General features: G+C 44.0%; 1 long non-coding RNA gene and 1 pseudogene across 11 annotated transcripts in view; both read right to left on the minus strand.

The window, feature by feature from the left end:
• The window catches only part of LOC121397277, a 320,931-nt pseudogene that overhangs the window by 145,086 nt on the left and 156,958 nt on the right, over nucleotides 1–18,887 (minus strand).
• LOC121397157 overlaps nucleotides 2,806–18,887 on the minus strand; it is an 81,607-nt gene continuing 65,525 nt past the window's right edge. For 5 of the 11 annotated variants that reach the window (XR_005963513.1, XR_005963505.1, XR_005963508.1 and 2 more), the window contains 6 exons: nucleotides 7,404–7,448; nucleotides 6,579–6,650; nucleotides 6,120–6,241; nucleotides 5,990–6,009; nucleotides 4,093–4,164; nucleotides 2,824–2,927 (listed from right to left, as the gene is read on the minus strand). This is a non-coding gene — a long non-coding RNA (uncharacterized LOC121397157). Of the gene's footprint in view, nucleotides 2,928–4,092; nucleotides 4,165–5,989; nucleotides 6,010–6,119; nucleotides 6,242–6,578; nucleotides 6,651–7,403; nucleotides 7,449–18,887 lie in introns of all 11 variants that reach the window. The other 6 variants (XR_005963512.1, XR_005963514.1, XR_005963511.1 and 3 more) reach the window with 3 other exon arrangements.

An 18,887-nucleotide genomic window follows, 5' to 3' on the forward strand; every position in this document is an offset into this window, starting at 1 on the left:
CTTGGCACAAGATCTGCAGAGGGGTTCACCTTGACCCCCTGGAATCTTTAGTTGGCAATGCTTGCAGGCAAAATAGGTAATTTGGGCTGCAGATGCTGGTGCTCTCCCCCCCCCCGCCCTGGGGAATAGTCCCCCTGACTTACCTTCTGCCATAAGCAGTGACTATGGTACCAGCTGAAGGATTGACCGTAGGTGGTACTCAAATGGTGCCTGATAATGCCCCTGGAAACCAGATAAAAAGCTCCTAAGGCCGCCCGTGCGCGAAGGAACAGAGGCTGAGGCGCTGCAGTAATGAAGAGCCGCACATAGAGCCATGCAGAGAAACCGCGCGAACCAGCGGCTATGCAGGGAGGCTTGGAACGCAAGGCCCGCCTCCTCCAACACACGCTGCTGGATGCGTTCCACAGGAGGCGCTCAACGGCGCTGAGAGGTTTCCGAGTCTGCACAAACCCCAGGTGGAAGAAGAAGTGCGCACACTAAGGGGCCGCTGGTAGGAGAAGGGGAGAGGCAGGGGAAGGTTAGCCCCACGGAGTCGCTACTGCACAGGCATTCAGGGCTGTAGGGAAGGAGTAGCCCTGGGGGGGGAGAGCAACCACATGGAGAATAGATGATAAAATCTACTCACATTTTTCGCCGCACCCTAGGCCCTCTGCTCTCCCTCCACGGAGTGCAGGCATGCCTATGTGAGTCTTGTGTAGCCAGAAGGCCATGGACTGACTCTGGTGGGCATATCCCACGAAGGGGGTTCGACGCAACAAAACAGGTAGCCCTGCTAGTGGTTCTACCCCAATTCAACTTGAAGCTTGGAGCTTGGAGTCGTCCATCCTCCTTGGAAGCAGGACACTTAAAAACTGATTGGATTTACTATAGTGTGGGGTTAAGCCACAGTACTTGGCACGCCCCTTTTTCATTTACATAAGTGTCCTGCCTCCTGTAGGGTGGAGCTTAACCCCATAGTCCCTGTGTCCCCCTTGAGACAACAGAGAAAACTATGTACGTTAGTACAATAAGCACATAGCAAATTACAATCACCCATGCTTCCCCCAGGGGTTTGTGTACTAATGAGTGTGAGAATATTCAAAGGTGAGAGTTACAGCCTGTTTAAACTACGGCGTCGCCGTTTCTTCCCCTCGCGTATGGGTCAGTAATATTGTAAGGCTAATACAAGCGTGAGAGTTGCAGCCCCTGCCAGTTTCAACTAAGTTGTCGGTGTTTCTTTCCATCCCATATAGGTCAAAAATGTTATAGTGCCATTACCCAAACTGAAAATGGCAGGGCTGCAACTCTCACGCTTCCACAGATACACAGCTTAACTCGTGGGTTGCTCTGGCTTGATTGGGTATTGGCCTTACAGTATTACTGACCCATATGCGAGGGGAAGAAACGCCGACACCGTAGTTCAAACTAGGGATGCACCGAATCCAGAATTCGGCCTTTTTCAGCAGGATTCGGATGAATCCTTCTGCCCGGCCGAACCAAATCCAAATTTGCATATGCAAATTAGAGGTGAGGAGGGAAATCGCGTGACTTCGTCAGCAAACACAGAAGTAAAAATGTTTTCCCCTTCCCACCCCTAATTTGCATATGCAAATAAGGGTTTGGATTCGGTTCGGTATTCGGGGGGTCGGCCGAATCCAAAATAGTGGATTCGGAGAATGCCTAGTTTAAACAGACAGGGTCTGTAACTCTCACTTTTAAATATTCTCACACTCATTAGTGCACAAACCCCTGGGGGAAGTGTGGGTGATGGTAATATGCTGTGTGTTTATTGTAGTAACGTACATGGTTATTGTAGTTAATCCCGGTGAGGATGCTTCTCATATAATCCAATCAATATCGACTATGATTCATTTATAAGCATCCGCGTTAAACTGCAAGATTAAGATACCGTAATAATGTGCTCCTAATTGTAATTTAAAATTTTTGTTCTCTCCTTGGCTCATTTTAACTCACACCAATAAAGGTTAAGTTTTGTCTTTTGTTCTTGGGAATTATGGAATACCAAATGGGGTGGTGCAACTTTGTGGGTCATTCATTCCTTTCAGTATTACATTCATGACACAAATGACCGATGCCCACTGGCCATTGCCAACCTTGGGAGAGCCAAAGATGGACTCAGATTCTCATTCAGGAATTCAGCTGCCATCTCTGCTGCCAGTTCTCTTTCATTCTCTCCTGCTGTCTCTACCATTTTCTCTACCATACGTTGTTTGTTCTGGGCTTTTGTAGTCTCGGCATACGCATTATGATAATTTTCAATAATTATAACGATAAGTTACTTTCTGGATGAATGACAAACTTGCGTGGAGTATACTGAAGTGGAAATGCCACCTGGTTAATCATTGCTCCCAGTTTCTCCAGTGCCACGACCTGCGACCACCAATATATCAATGTATACCAAATCCGGATTAGAGTGCGGTTGCCAGCAAATCTATATATTTATATCTATATATATCTATATATATCTAGCGGGAGGGAAATAGCATGACTTTTTGTCATAAAACGAGGAAGTAAAAAATGTTTTGCCCTTGCCACCCCTAATTTACATATGCAAATTAGGATTTGGACTTGTTCGTTATTCGGCCAAATCTTTCGCGAAAAATTCAGGGGTTTGGCCGAATCCAAAATATTGGATAATGTACATCCCTAATATTTATATATATATATATATATATATATATATATATATATATATCGAGTCGCAGCGTTGATGCAACGCGACTGTCGGATGCAGACGCTGCCCACTGTGTCTGCATCCGACAGTCGTGTCACTTCAACACGATCCAACAATAGCATTACTTACCTTATTTCCGTTGCATCCAACGTAACGCCTGTGTTTTTGCGCAGCGTGGCGGGAAACGTCTGTGGAGTCCTGCCCTTATTCTTAAGATCAGAAAGATGTGGCGCACCCAGAAAGATTTCCCCATCTGAAAAAGAAAGAAAAGCATATGGTAATTATTAAAGGGGTGGTTAACCCTTAAGTAAACTTTTAGTATGTTATAGAATGTCCTATCTAGTTTTTTGAGTTATTTCCCTTCCTCTTCTACCTCTTTCCAGCTTTCAAATATGGGGGTCAGACTCCAGCAGACAAAAAAAAAATACAATTTTATTGTTATTGTTACTATGTATTACTTAATTTACTATTAAATCCCTCTCCAATTCATATTCCAGTCTCTCATCCAAACCACTGCCTGGTTACTAGGGAAAATCAGGCCCTAGTAACAGCTGCTGAAACACCAAACCTGACAGCCGCTGAACAAAAATCAAAAAAACTGAAAACAAAACTTTTTTTTACACTATACATATATCGTTTTACATTTACACAAATACAAATGTTTATACATGATGGATGGTTAGACCTGCAGACATCGTGTGTATGTCCTACAAAAATTATCCAGTTTCATAGCACAGAGAAAGGGAAAAGCTTAGTCATATTCTGATTAAATTTGCAATTGGTTTTCATTTTTTATTATTTGAGGTTTTTGAGTTATTTGGCTTTTTATCCGACATCTCTTCAATTGGCATTTAAAGCAATCTGGTTGCTAGGATGCAAATTCCCCTAGCAACCATGCATTCATTATGAATAAGAGACAAATATGAATAGGAGAGGCCTAAATAGAAAGATGAGTAATAAAAAGTAACAATACATTTGTAGCCTTACAGAGCATTTGTTTTTTTTAGAAGGGGGTCAGCGACGCCCATTTGAAAGCTGCAAAGAGTCAGAAGAAAAAGGCAAATAACTATAAAACTGTAAAAAATAAATAATGAAAACCAATTGAAAAGTTGCTTATTGGGGGGGCGTGGCTAGCCAGCGAGCTTGATGGTAGCATGGTAAAGGAGCTCCATACAACTTCTAAAAATACACAGAAACATGGGGAAAACATATAAATCTAAAGCCGAGAAGGAGAAGCAACACACCCGACGGAGCACGTGGCAGACAACAGTGTGGCATCGATCTTTAAGCAGCCAAGACCGGACCACGTGTCTCCCAATATGGCGCTTGTAAGAGAACAAGCTCCGGAATACAGCGATCACCAAGACCGAGACACATCAGACGCAACGAGCGAAGGAGACTCAGATGTCCACACCTACCTCAAAGCATTACCAACGAAGGAGGATATTAAAAACCTTCTGCGGGAATCGGTGGATAACATCAGGGTGGAGCTGCATGAAATAAAGACGGATCTATCAAACATGGCGGACAGAACATACGCAGTGGAGAGAAAACAAGGTAAACTTTTACAAAACCAAATCACACTGACACAAATCATACAAATCAATGCCAAAAAGCCCAAATAGAGGAGAACAAAAGGCACTTAGACCATATAGAAAACAGGAGCAGGAGGAACAATATACGGGTCAGAGGGGTACCCGAGTCGGTCACTAAAGAAGAGATACACAGTGCTTTACTGCAGATCTTTTACAGTGTGTTAAACAGAGAAGGGCACATTGAAATAAAGATTGATAGAGAGCACAGAGTATTCAAAACCCGAAACGCTCCTGCAGGGGCACCCAGAGACATTTTCTGCTGTATCCACAACTTTCAGTTTCAGGAGGAAATACTAAGCAAAGCACGGGCCATAGGAAAAACTACCTATGAAGATAAAGAAATATTACTCTTCCAAGACCTATCAAGGTATAGCCTGACCAAGAGAAGGCAGTTAAAACCACTGACAGACATACTGAAAGCAAACAACATCCAATTTCGGACAGGGCTTCCCATTCAGCCTAATTATAAATAAAAAAACAGATGACACTCAGGACCCCGAAGGAAACTAATGACATCCTTCAAAAATCCGGTTACCAGGATGGACAGAGGAGGAAGACAAACCACCACAACTGGACATAGATGCAGAGTCAGAGTGGAAAGATACCCCAGGCCCCAAAAAAACACCCAGAATGCCGTCAAGTGGGATGAACAGGGATTACAACCTAACCCCCAAAAGGGCTAAGGAAGGCCAGTGAAACCAGGACAACGGAGGATTCTGCTTTCTTCTTCTCTCCCCTTAAACACAAAACTGTGGGGTTTTACCGCTCCCTTGAGGATCAGAGGAATATTGCCAGCTATTCCCTTTGTATGAGTTCTACTTTTCAAAAGGCTAAAAGGCGACTGGACTAAGTTGTGGACTCGTAACATCCAGGAGCGTACCAAGCCAGACAGTGGCGAGGGCCATCACAACCCCCCCAAGGATAAGATACCCAACAACTATCCCACTGGGCAACAACCTCCCAGGGCGACGAGTAGCAATATATGTGTAGAGATACTGTATTTACCTGCATTTATCTTACTTGTTTAACAGTTAAAATGTTTATATGTTCGTTATCTACCTTTCTCCACTTTCTCAGGAGCTGAAGCTGTGTTTTACACATGATGACATGCTATCTCCCTACCTACTATCTCAAATACAAGTATTTGACAATGCTATGCCTAGGTTTATGAGGGTTATTAGATGCAAAATATGTCTTAAGAAAGGTTCTCACAACCAGAAAATGGCTAACATAAAATGTACACTAATGTCTTTAATGTTAATGGAATCAATGCCAGGCCTACTCGGCCGGGCGCCCTAGGCAACCCGGCCAACTACTTCACCCCCCGCCGCTCGCGCATGCGCAGAAGTGTGCGAGCGGAAAGGACGCATGCGTAAACTACGTAGAAGTGCGGCCACAGCTTCTAAACATAGTGGTCCGAGCTAGGGGAAGGCGTCAGAAGAGGTACGTGCCTGGCACCCCTGTGCCTTTGCGCCCTACGCAAGTGCCTCTTCTGCCTAACCCTAGTTCCAGCCCTGAATGGAATGGATGAACCATGCAAAAGAGCACAGGTCTTCCATGAGTGCAATAGATTGGGAGCCAAAATTATATTCTTATTACAAGAAACACACTTTAAAGTAGGGAACGTACCGATAATTAGTAATAGATCATACACACAGATATTTACACAACCCAGAGAAGAAGGCGTTAGGAGCTATGACATTGATCCACAAAGACTTACCTTTTCAATGTACTGATACTCTGAAAGACAAAGAAGGAAGGTGTGTGATAATTAAAGGTGAACTTGCCAACACTAAGGTTACGCTAGCAAATATTTACCTACCCAATCAGGGGCAATTGAGTATACTTACCGAAATAGAATCCCGGTTGAAGACATTCACGGAGGGCCTGTTGCTCATCGGGGGCGAGATGAATATCACTATAAATCCTTTACAGGACACATCCACTGGCAAACCCAATGCAGCCTACAAAACTTTAAAAGATAAAACTGGTATTACATAATCTGCAGGTAGTAGACACATGGAGGAGCCTGAACCCGAAGGGTAAAGACTACTCCCATTATGCAAAAGTTTACACTAGCTATGCAAGGCTGGATTACATATTCATGGCACAAACCTGGTTACACTATATGAGATCAGCACGGATAGAACACATATCTGACCATGCCCCTATCACATTTGATTTTGAAATACCCAATACGCTAAAACCAGAGTTTATCTGGAAGTTTAATGAGCATATACTACTAAGCAAAGAGAACAGAGAGGAAGACAGGAACCACTTACAGAACATTGTCAAAGAAAATGATTTACCAGGAATCAACCCTGCGATGCTTTGGGAAACCCACAAACGTGTCCTTAGAGGCCGCCTGATAGCTTTGTGTTCTAAAATAAAAAGTAACAGGAACAAAGAAATATACACATTAATACAAGACATTAATGCTCTAGAAAGGATACACAAAAAAAAAGGGTAAAAGACCAGTTAGAAGGTAAAAGGGAAGAGCTTAAAAACAGACATAAAGACATGCAAAGCGTATTTAGGCACTAAACAGAGATTCTATGAATATAACAGTAAGTATAATACATTTTTCATGGACCAATTAAAAAGGCAACATGAAAAAACATATATAGCAGCCATTAAAGCTAAGAACATAAAAACTACACCAAACTCTCCTAAGGTTATTGGAAAAATTAAGCAATTTGTCCAAAAAGCCAAGTTACCCCAAACTTTACGATCAATGCCAGCAAATCAGAGGCATTAAATGAATTGAAGAAAATTTTCCGTTTATATCGGCAAGACATACTATTAGATACCTGGGGGTTAATATACCGAGAGACTTATAAAATATTTATAAACACAATCATATCCCCCTGTTAGAGGAGAGGAGACAAGACAATTAACGTATGGAACCATGAGCAGATAACTTGGTTCGGTAGGATACAAATCATCAAAATGATAATATTATCAAAGATTTTATATGTACTACAAATGTTACCTATCATACTGCCACCTATCTTTTTTAGAAAAATGAAAACGTTGTTCTCCAAATACTTCTGGAATAACAAAAAAATACACAAAAATACACCATATTAACCAGAAGCAAACAGCAGGGTGGCCTGGGAGTACCAGATATGTACCTGTTTTATGTAGCGATTCACCTGACCCGCATCCATCAGTGGCACCTGGGGACAGTAACAACAGTAACAAAAAAATATTGGATCATAGCGGAACAACAATTTTCTAAGGTACCGTTGCACAATACTATTTGGGCGGCACCTCAAAATACCCCACAAGAGTGTCTGAAGCATCCGCTGATAGGGGCTACTATTAGTATATGGAAGAGCAACATGACAAAAAAAGGGTTTGTCCATAGCCCCTTCTCCTTTACTCCCGATTTCAGGCAACCTTGACTTTCCACCCAGTGGAGAAGAGGGCGTTCGCACACTGGGCTACAACTGAAAATTGGGCAACGATAATATTAGATTTCACAAAAGGGGACAAAATGTTAACTCTGATACAAGTCCAAGCAAATAGACCACCCCACCCAAGAGATTTCTGGTGTTACACAAGGCTGCATCACTATGCGGCCACACTAAATCCGGGACTGCTAAACAGAGAGCTTACTTGGTGGGAACAGATGATGCGGAAAGCAATAACGATGAAAAGGCCCTTATCCCAGTTCTATAAAGGTTTAGTGGCTAACATACAAGAGAATCATATCGAGACAGAAATTAAATGGGAGAGGGAACTGGCTGAGAATATACCAAGAGAGAAGTGGACACAAATTTACAGATCGATGCACAAATTTTCCTTTCCCACTACACCCAAGTTACAGGGATACTTGGTTTCATCCCATACCGTAAAGATAACATACATACTCTAACCTCAGGTTAGCAGAGGGACTAAGGCAAAAACAAAAAGCATTTTGTGATATGCAAGAGTTGGGATTCATATTTAATGTTTTAGGAAAACTCCTCTGTTAGCAAAAAATGAAGCAATTAGTGATGTGCGGGTCGAGAATTTCTCGACCCTGCACCCGACCCTAACCCACCCGCTCCCTACCCGAATCCGACCTAGGCCCGCTCTCCCCTTTATTTATAGGCCCGCCCCGCAGTGACGTCACAAAAGGGGCGTAGCAGGCAGAAGTCTATAAATTCCGGCGCCGGAAGCCGGCAGTACTAGGTTGCGGGAGAGCAGGAGAAGAGCTCAACCCGCACCCGCCCGTGCATTTTTCCAGGAGTCGGCCCTAACCCGCACGATCCGCGGGTAAACCCGCGGGCCTCGGGTCGGCCCGCACATCACTAAAAGAAATGTATGTACTGATACCCCTCCCTTTTTTCCTTCTGTCAGTCCCTTCCCTAAACATTTTGAAAATATAAATAAAGAATTTACAAAAAAAAAAAAAAAAAGTTGCTTATCATAGCCCATTCTATAACATACTAAAAAGTGCCTTAAAGGTGAACCACCCCTTGGACTTAATAGGAAGCCATAGAAATGCTATTTTTAATGTTGCTGAGTATTCCATCTTATGAATTCCATTATTCTGCCGTTAATATGACTAGGCCCTTTAGAAGCAGCCATTTGTCACTCTGCCGAAGCATAATCACAGGCCATTTTGGATACGATGCAGGGGTCACTATATTATTTTAAACTGTTTTTTTTTCAGCATTTTCATTTCGTGTTTCAAGACCATGTTTCAGCAAAAATCTAATCAGGTGTTTCATATGTTATTTTAGTCTGTGTGTATTAGGGATGCACCGAATCCAGGATTCGGTTCGGGATTCGGCCGAATCCTTCTGTCCGGCTGAACCAAATCCGAATCCTAATTTGCATATGCAGGGAGTGGAATCGTAAAAAATTTTTTCCCTTTCCCACTCCTAATTTGCATATGCAATTTAGTATTCGGATTAAGTTTGGTATTCAGCCAAATCTTTCATGAAGGATTCGATGGTTCGGCCAAATCCAAAATAATGGATTTGGTGCATCCCTAGTGTGTATGTCAACAAACAAAAAAAGACACTAAGCAGAAATAGTATGATCTTAAGTGATGTGCCAAGCAGTGAGGCTAAAATTCGGGTGCCTATTCTGGGTTAAACTTCCGTCAGAGGTTAATTTAACCATTTAACCACCCATTGATCTGTAAAGATGTATGCAGTGTATGTATTAGGAGGCTTTCTAGCAAATAAGGGTAACAAGCCTATCAGAAGGAATCAAAATGGTTCGCTGATTCTTACATTGATAACAAGTTCCACGACAATTTGTAATATATATTTTTGCAGAACTGTAGAATATATGTTGGCATGAAGTGACTTGTCTATGATCAGTATTTATAAACCATTGGTATGGGTTTATTGTGTTGTAATGCATGAAGCAGTATATATAGAACTACACTGCACAAGTACATCTGGATTTCCATGGGGGCTAGCAGAGTAATGGCCAGGCCTGGATTTGTGGAAAGGCCACCTAGGCCCGGGCCTAGGGCGGCAGGATTTTAGGGGGGCGGCATGATGCCCAACCACACCCTTTTTGGTTCAAAAACACTGGGGATGTGCTGGAGATACAATATTTTTTTAAATTTCCCCATTGATGATGAAAATTTGCACGAATAAAGGGGAGGGGAAAGGGGCGACGAACGACAGTGGGCCTAGGGTCGTCCTCTATATAAATCCGGCCCTGGTAATGGTAAAATAATATGTTGAGGGATTTCAAACTTGAAGACCAATTGCAATAATTTCAACACAATAGCACTGTCTACCACTACTAAAAATTAATTTATAGGTGAATTGCCCTTTAAAGTAAAATCCCGAGAACTGGGCCACCATCAGAACCCATGGGGCCCCTGGGAAAGTCCAGTCAGACACTATCCCACAGATACAGTTGTTACCACAAAAATCACCTTGCCTTACTATACACAGTATCCCATATGTACAGTCCCTTTCATTATTCCCATTGTCGCTTACAAAACACATTATCCTACAGTTAAAATCCATATTCCTGAGACATCTTACATTCCTATACACACTATCCCACAGTTACAGCAACAATCTCTGAGACCATCTTGCCCAGTGTCAGACTGGGCCGGCAGGACACCGAGAAAAAACCCATCCGTACCTATATTTGGCTCTTATTGCTGCGACCCCCTTTATCGGAGGTGTGTGCATGAGTGCAACCAAGGCTCTGGTCGCATGTGTGTAAATGCGGCGCCGCACGCATGTGCAGAGATGCAGCACACAGACGCAGCATACAGGCCGGCACAGACGAAAACGCCAGCGTGGCAGGGGGCCGGCCCTGGGGCAGTAGCCCCAGTGGGTCTCGGCCCCCCAGTCCGACCCTGATCTTGCCTTACTAAACACTATCCCACAATAGCAGCAACAAAGCCAGAGACCATCTTCCCTTACTATACAGACTCTCCCACAGTTACAGCAACAATCCCAGAGATTATTTTGCCTTACTATACACACTATCCCACAGTTACAGCAACAATCCCAGAGACCATCTTGCCTTACTTGCAGAATTAGGATTTCACCCACATGGAAGCAGCACCATTTTATAGGACAATCTTTGTCTCACACACACAGCGTCATGTGGCCAGGGTGGGGCTGTAAAAAGATACAAAGTAAAATGTATGGAGCTGGTGCCAGGCAGAAATAGCTGCAGTGTTATCTGGAGAGAGAGAAAAGGAATTTACTTACCTGGTAAATATCTTTTGCATAGGCCGTACTGTCAGTGCAGGACGTATGGGGTTAAGTTCTCCTCTCTGGAGGCAGGACAAACAAGAATGAATTTTGACTCCTCCTCTTCCTGTGTGTCTCCTTCTATCTCCAGTTGATTGTAAAGTCTGTGAGGAGACACATAGAGTAGAGAACCCTAACTCCCTAACTAACTAAGGATCGGCAGCAACCGGCATCCACAAAAAAAGGGAGGGATGCTGCACTGACAGTACGGCCTATGCAAAAGATATTTACCAGGTAAGTAAATTCCTTTTATGCATACGGCCTACCTGTCAGTGCAGGACGTATGGGGATGTCCCAAAGTCGTCCGAAAATAGGGCGGGAAAGAACAAAAAAACTGATAACTGAAACGTCTCTAAATTTGCAGAGGAAAACTATCAGGAAGCTAACTACGTGCTACTGCTGCTTGTAGCACCTTCCTGCCAAACTCAGACTGTTGAGAATGGAAAACATCAAACTGATAAAATCTAGTAAATGTATGCGATGATGCCCAAGTGGCTGCCTGGCAAATGGACTCAAGAGTCATGTGTTGATGGTATGCCCATGAAGTACTAACCTTCCTAGTGGAATGAGCTTTAATAGGTAATGGAGGATCCTTCCCTGCCTTGGAGTAAGCAGTGGAAATTGAATCCACGATCCACCGCGCAATTGTTCTCTTGGAGGCAGGGTATCCAGCCTTATGACCTCCAAAAAGAACAAAAAGGGCATCTGAATGCCGTAGAGATTGAGTTCTGTCTACATAAATTTTAAGGGCTCTAACCGGGTCCAATGTGCTAACTGAACTAGAAGGGTTATGAGAGTCCTGTGACTGCAATGCTGGAAGCACAATATCTTGGTTCAAGTGAAAGGCAGTGACTACTTTAGGTAGAAAACTTGGTTTGGTACGGAGTACCGCTTTGTCAGAATGGAACTTCAGCCATGGTGATTTGCAAGATAACGATGCTATTTCAGAAACTCGTCTTGCTGAAGCTATAGCGAAGAGAAAAACTGTCTTGATCGTGATAAATTTTAAATGAACCGAATCGAGAGGCTCAAAAGGAGATTCCTCTAGTGCCTGTAACACCATATTGAGGTCCCATGGAGGGACTGGGTGTCGAATTGGTGGTTTGAGTCTGTTTAGTCCCTGAAAAAATAGTCTGAACTCTGGGAGTATCGCCCATTGCTTTTGGAATAACGCCGCTAAAGCTGACGTTTGTACCTTGAGAGATGTGGCACTTAAATCCAACTCAAACCCAGATTGCAAAAATCTCAAGATTTCAGGTGAGTTACAACTAGTCCATGACAAATTCTGAGAGTTACACCAGGAAAAAAAGATCCTCCAAATCCGATGATAAGTTCTACACGTAGCTGGGCTTCTAGCCGCCAAAAGTGTCTGAATCACCTTGTGTGTGAAACCCTTCTGTTCCCATAATTTGGTTTCAATAGAAAAGCCGTCAGGCTGAGTCTGTGTACTTCCTGGTAGTAGGATGGTCCTTGTGACAGAAGATCCTGTAACAGAGGTAGACGAAATGGTTGGTCCGCTAACATCGTCATGATGTCCGCGAACCACGTTCGTGCTGGCCAATATGGGGCTACGAGAATGGTTGGAATCCCTTCCTGTTTGATCCTGGTTAAAGTTCTCTGCAAGATTGGTAGAGGAGGAAAAGCGTAAGCCATCTGAAATGACCATGGAATAGCTAGAGCGTCTACAGCCTCTGCCATTGGGTCCCTGATCCTGGAGAAGAATCTTGACAGTTGGTTGTTGTGTCGTGACGCCATGACATCCACACAAGGTGTGCCCCACTTGACTGTGATCGTGCGAAACACCGAAGGTTTCAGTTTCCATTCCCCCGGATCCAATGTATGGCGACTGAGATAGTCTGCCTGCCAATTCTGAATGCCCGGAATATAGATGGCTGTTAGATGGGCTGAATGTTGTTCCGCCCAAGTGATAATCTTGGTGACTTCCGACATCGCTGCCGCACTCCTGGTGCCGCCCTGCTTGTTGAGGTACGCCACTGCAGTACTGTTGTCGGACTGAATGCGAATATGAGCACCCTGCAGATGTGCTGACCAGTTCAGAAGGGCATTGAGTATGGCTCTTATTTCCAGTACGTTGATGTGTATCTTCTGTTCTTGAAGGTTCCAGAGGCCCTGGCAACTGAGCTGATTCCATTGCGCTCCCCAACCTGATAGACTCGCGTCGGTGGAGATCACCAGCGGTGCTGGTAGTCGCCAAGGTTTGCCCCTGGACAGATTGCTCTGGTGTGACCACCATTTGAGACGGTGTAAAACTGTCGAAGGGAGAGTGATCCTCTGGGACAAATCTTGGTGGTCTCTGTTCCATCTTTTTAAAAACGCTCGTTGAAGTGGACGCATGTGGAACTTTGCAAATGGGACTGCGTCTATTGTTGAGGCCATCAATCCCAGTAACTGGAGAATGGAGAATGCGGATACTGTCTCCGAAAAGAACATTGGAAGGAGGGATTGAATTGTGGTCACCTTGTCTTTTGGTAAGAATAGGCTCTGCTTGCGGGAATCCACTATCATGCCCAAAAAGGGGAGAATTTGCGTGGGAGTCAGAATGATTTTCTGATAGTTTATGATCCAGCCGTGAGCTGTTAGTTGGTGGATGCAAAAGTGGGTGTCCGTGGTTGCTTTTTCGGCTGATTCTGAAAATAGAAGGATGTCGTCCAGATAAGGAAAGATGTGGACTCCGGTTGAGCGAATGCTTGCTACGAGTGCCCCCAATATCTTGGTGAAAAGTCGCGGTGCTGATGTTAGACCAAAGGGCATGGCTCGAAATTGATAGTGGCGTTGATTGAAGAAAAATCTGAGAAACTTTTGGTGGTCTGAGTGAATGGGAATATGAAGATATGCATCCTTGAGATCCACTTTTGTCATAAAAGCTGCTAAAGGAATGCATGAAGTGATGGATCGAATCGATTCCATCTTGAAGCGCTGGTACTTGATAAACTTGTTCAGTGGTTGAAGGTTTAGAACTGGGCGGAAGCCTCCGTCTTTTTTTGGAACCAGGAAGAGGTTCGAGTAAAAACCGTGGAAAAGTTGGTCTTTTGGAACTGGCACTATAACCTCCTTTTCCAGGAGTTCGTGAATAATTGCTGTCATGGCTGCTGCTTTGGTAGGGTCTGTCGATAGACTTGATGGAACAAACCTGTGCTTTGGAGGGTATTTGGTAAAGTAAATCTTGAGACCTGCGACTAGTGTTTGGATAACCCAAGAATTTGACATTGAGTTTGTCCAAACTTGGGCAAACCTTTGAAGTCTGCCCCCGACCTTGATTGGAGTGCAAGAGTCAGGAATCCTGGGTCTTGGGGGGTCCCCCTTTCCTAATGGGCTTCTGTTGGGACTGCCAAGGTCGGGACTTCCTCTGGGTTGCATGTGGCGAGGTATTATTCCAATGAGTGGATCTTCCCTTGGAAGTAGGTCTAGAGTAAGAGCCCCAGGATCTATGATGATAATTGCGTCTCTGATTTTCTCTGCGTGGTTTCCTACCTTGAGGCAGGAAGGACCTTTGCCTCCTGTGACTTCTGAAATGATCTGTTTGAGTTGTGGCCCGAATAGCTGTGCACCCTCAAACTTAAGAGAGATCAACCGATGTTTGGAAGCAGTGTCTCCGGACCATTGCCTGAGCCATAATGCTCTACGAGCCGTAATGGAGGCTGCTGACGCACGGGAGGATAGTTTGGTAATCTCTAACGATGCTTCACTGAGAAATGATAAAGCCAAACTGATCTTATCGATGAGAAGTGAAGTTTCTGGTTGTGAGTTATATAGTGAATCACGAAGCTCTTGGCACCAGAAGCGGGCTGTACGAGCCACGCTAAGAGAAGCTGAAGCTGGTCGAAGGATTGCTGCTGAATGAAGGAAATCCCGTTTAAGAGATGATTCAATTTTCTTGTCCATCGGATCCCGAAAAGAACCAGCATCTTCTGATGGAAGTGTTGTGTTTCTGGATAGGCGAACGATAGCAGAGTCTACCTTGGGAGATTTATCCCAGGCTTGTTGAAATTCCTCTGCCACTGGATATTTGGACAGAAGCTTCTGAGGAATGGTATTGCGTTTATCTGGATCAGACCATTCTTCTGACACCATCTTGGAAACGGACTGACTAGTAGGAAAATGTCTAGATTTTTTTGGATTATTGCCCAAAACTTTATCTACTTTGGATATTGGGAGTTGAGTTTCTTTAATCTCCAGTGTATCCTGCAGATATCTAATAAGCAATTTGACATCTTCTGGCTGTTTGGAAGAAGATGCTTCATCTGACGATAAATCATCTGAAGAAATGTCGCTTTCTTGGGAAACAGATGGAGAAGTAGAGTCCGATATAGAGGCAGAATGTAGAGATGGTTGGGAAACCTGTTTAATCTTAGGTCTAACAGATGGTATCTGTTGAGCCACAGCATTTTGAACAGATGAATTGATCTGTGCTTGAAGCCACCCCATAAATTGAGAAAATTGAGGTTCAGCTTGTTTAGAAGCTGATGGTCCTGGCACTGGTAGTGGTGAATTGTGAGGACTGTTAGGGTCTGGTGAAAATTGTGGGGGAGTAGCTGGCTCCTGTGTGGTCTGACCCCGTGGTTGATTTTCCTCTATATCTGATTCCTCTGAAAGCACTGTTTTTGGTACCTTTGTTAATTGAGGGGGAGAAGAGGGAACCCTTTTCTTATGTGATCTCTTCTTGGACTGTCTGGTGTGCCTAGATAGAGATAGAGCAGGCTGTGCTGCCAGTTCCTCAATAAGGTCTGTTAACTCTTTAGAGTGCGCCATAATGATTGCTTGTAATCTCCCTTGAAAATGAATAATGGCAAGTACTTATCTGCAAAAGCGCTTCTGCGCGATGCTCCTGTATGTGCGCTAGTGAAAATGCGCCGACTCCTTTGGCGCCAACCGCTAGTACAGTGACGCGGCGGAAGTGATGCGCAAGGGAGCGGAAGTCGCTATGCGCGACGTGTAGAATATGCCGGGAGATCGTGAATCGCACAACCAGTGAAGACCCGGATAGCAGAGGTAGACCGCTGGTATCGCATGCCTCTGTCTTAGGTAGAAGAATGCAGAGGCAGGAGCACACGCCTGAGTGGGGGCTCACTATATCCTTGACATAGGAAAGGGAGCGCACTAATTCTATGGATAGGGCTCACCTTACCTCGATTGCTGCCCTGTTGGGGAGCTTGAGGTAGTTGGGTAGTAGAACCCAGATGGGGCTCAATTAGATTCGGGGAGCACGCTCCGGTTGGGGGCTCACCCTGTCTAAGAGCTCGCCAACAATCGCTGATTCGTTGAGCAGAAAAATTAAAGAAAAACTTAAGAATAAAAATGAATAAAAAAAATAAATAAATAAATAAAGAATAACTGAGAGGAGTATGAGGTATGTCCGCCTCCGAGCAGGACAAACAAAAAACTGGAGATAGAAGGAGACACACAGGAAGAGGAGGAGTCAAAATTCATTCTTGTTTGTCCTGCCTCCAGAGAGGAGAACTTAACCCCATACGTCCTGCACTGACAGGTAGGCCGTATGCATAATCATCACATATTGCCATTTTAAACTCCACATATGGAGTTAGTCTGTCAGATGCAGTTAGTCTGTCCTACTGCCAATCATTTGTGGCGTAGGGTTGTGCCAAGGCCACCCCCCTCTGATGGTGCAGGTAATAATGTCTCTTCTCAACCCGAGACTTGGTTGGACCTGGATAGAGAGGGGGAAGGTTGGGAAATTCTTGACCTGCACATTACTACACAATATCCCCAAAAAACTCCAAACTGTCATTCACATAACATAAAAGCTAAACAATATCCCACAGTAACAGCAACAACCCCGGAGACCAACTTGCCTTACTATTCACACTATCCCACAGTAGCAGCAACAATCCCAGAGACCATCTTGCCCTACTATACTGACTATCCCACAGTAACAGCAACAATCCCGGTGACATCTCGCCTTGCTAAAAACTATCCTACAGTTACATCAAAAATTCCAGAAACCATCTTGCCCTACTATACACACTATCTCAAAGTAGCAGCAACAATCCCGGAGACTTTTCTGCCCTACTATACATGTTATCCCACAGTTACAGCAACAATTTCAGAGACCCTCTTGCCTTACTAAACACTATCTCACAGTAACAGCAACAATCCCGAAGACCATCTTTCTCTACTATACACACTATCCCAAAGTAGCAGCAACAAGTCAGGAGACCATCTTGCCCTACTATACACACTATCCCAATCAAAAATCCCGAAGACCATCTTGCCTTACTATACACACTATCCCACAGTAGCAGCAACAAGTCAGGAGACCATCTTGCCCTACTATACACACTATCCCAATCAAAAATCCCAAAGACCATCTTGCCTTACTAAACACACTATCCCACAGTAGCAGCAAGAATCCCAGAGACCATCTTGCCTTACTATAATCACTATCCTAAAAGTAGCAGTAACAATCCCGGAGACCATCTTGCCCTACTATACACACTATCCCAGTTACAGCAAAAATCCCAGAGACCATCTTGCCCTACTATACACACTATCCCAAAGAAGCAGCAACATTCCAAGAGACCATTTTGCCCTACTTTACACACTATCCCAAAGTAGTAACAATTCCAGAGACTATTTTGCCCTACTATACACACGATCCCACAGTTACAGCAAAAATCCCAGAGACCATCTTGCCCTACTATACACACTATCCCAAAGAAGCAGCAACATTCCAAGAGACCATTTTGCCCTACTATACACACTATCCCAAAGTAGTAACAATTCCAGAGACTATTTTACCCTACTATACACACTATCCAAAAGAAGCAGCAACAAATCAAGAGACCATCTTGCCCTACTATACACACTATCCCAAAGTAATAACAATTCCAGAGACTATTTTGCCCTACTATACACACTATCCCAAAGTAGTAACAATTCAAGAGACTATTTTGCCCTACTATACACACTATCCCACAGTTACAGCAAAAATCCCAGAGACCATCTTACCCTACTATACACACTATCCCAAAGTAGCAGCAACCATCCTGGAGACTATCCTGCCCTACTATACACACTATCCCAAAGTAGCAGCAACAACCCCGGAGACCATCTTGCCCTACTATACACACTATCCCAAAGTAGCAGCAACAACCCCGGAGACCATCTTGCCTTACTTGCAGAATTAGGATTTCACCCACATGGAAGCAGCACCATTTTATAGGACAATCTTTGTCTCACACACACAGCGTCATGTGGTCAAGGTGGGGCTGTAAAAAGATACAAAGTAAAATGTATGGAGCTGGTGCCAGGCAGAAATAGCTGCAGTGTTATCTGGAGAGAGAGAATCATCACTGGTATCTTACTTAAACTTGCTCTTGTCCTTTTTGTGGGTTAAAAGGGGGGTCAGGTGCCCCCCTTATGGATGCCTATGTTGAAAGGTCTAGAACGCACTACTTACACCACCATTTGCCAAAAAAAAGCCCATTCCTGAAGGCCGTAATGCCCCCAGACATATAAGCATTGCTAGTCATGGAGTAAATATTGTGGCACCGGTCTGCAGATTGTCCCACCAGCCAGAAAGTAAAGCTGGTTTTCATATAATGGAAAGACTGGGATAAATACCACTTTATCTTCACCTCATCCCACAGCCTCATTCTTACCGGCTTCAGATCATTAGGCTTTCTGTTCTGCTTATTCCCAACCTGGTTCTATTTAAAAAAAAAAACCCTTAAGCATTCGGTAAATGGATTATGGGGTCTCATGATTATATTCTTATTATTTTTAGGCATCAGTATATTTTTAAAATTGCTGGTTGGCTGCTGGATCTGTGCCCGGTGAGGTGGATAGCTGTTTAATGGGCAGTCTATAAGGTTGCAGAAAAACATGGGGAGTTTCTACCTTATAATG

The sequence above is a fragment of the Xenopus laevis genome, chromosome 8L, assembly GCF_017654675.1.
Source record: "Xenopus laevis strain J_2021 chromosome 8L, Xenopus_laevis_v10.1, whole genome shotgun sequence".
NCBI lineage: Eukaryota > Metazoa > Chordata > Amphibia > Anura > Pipidae > Xenopus > Xenopus laevis.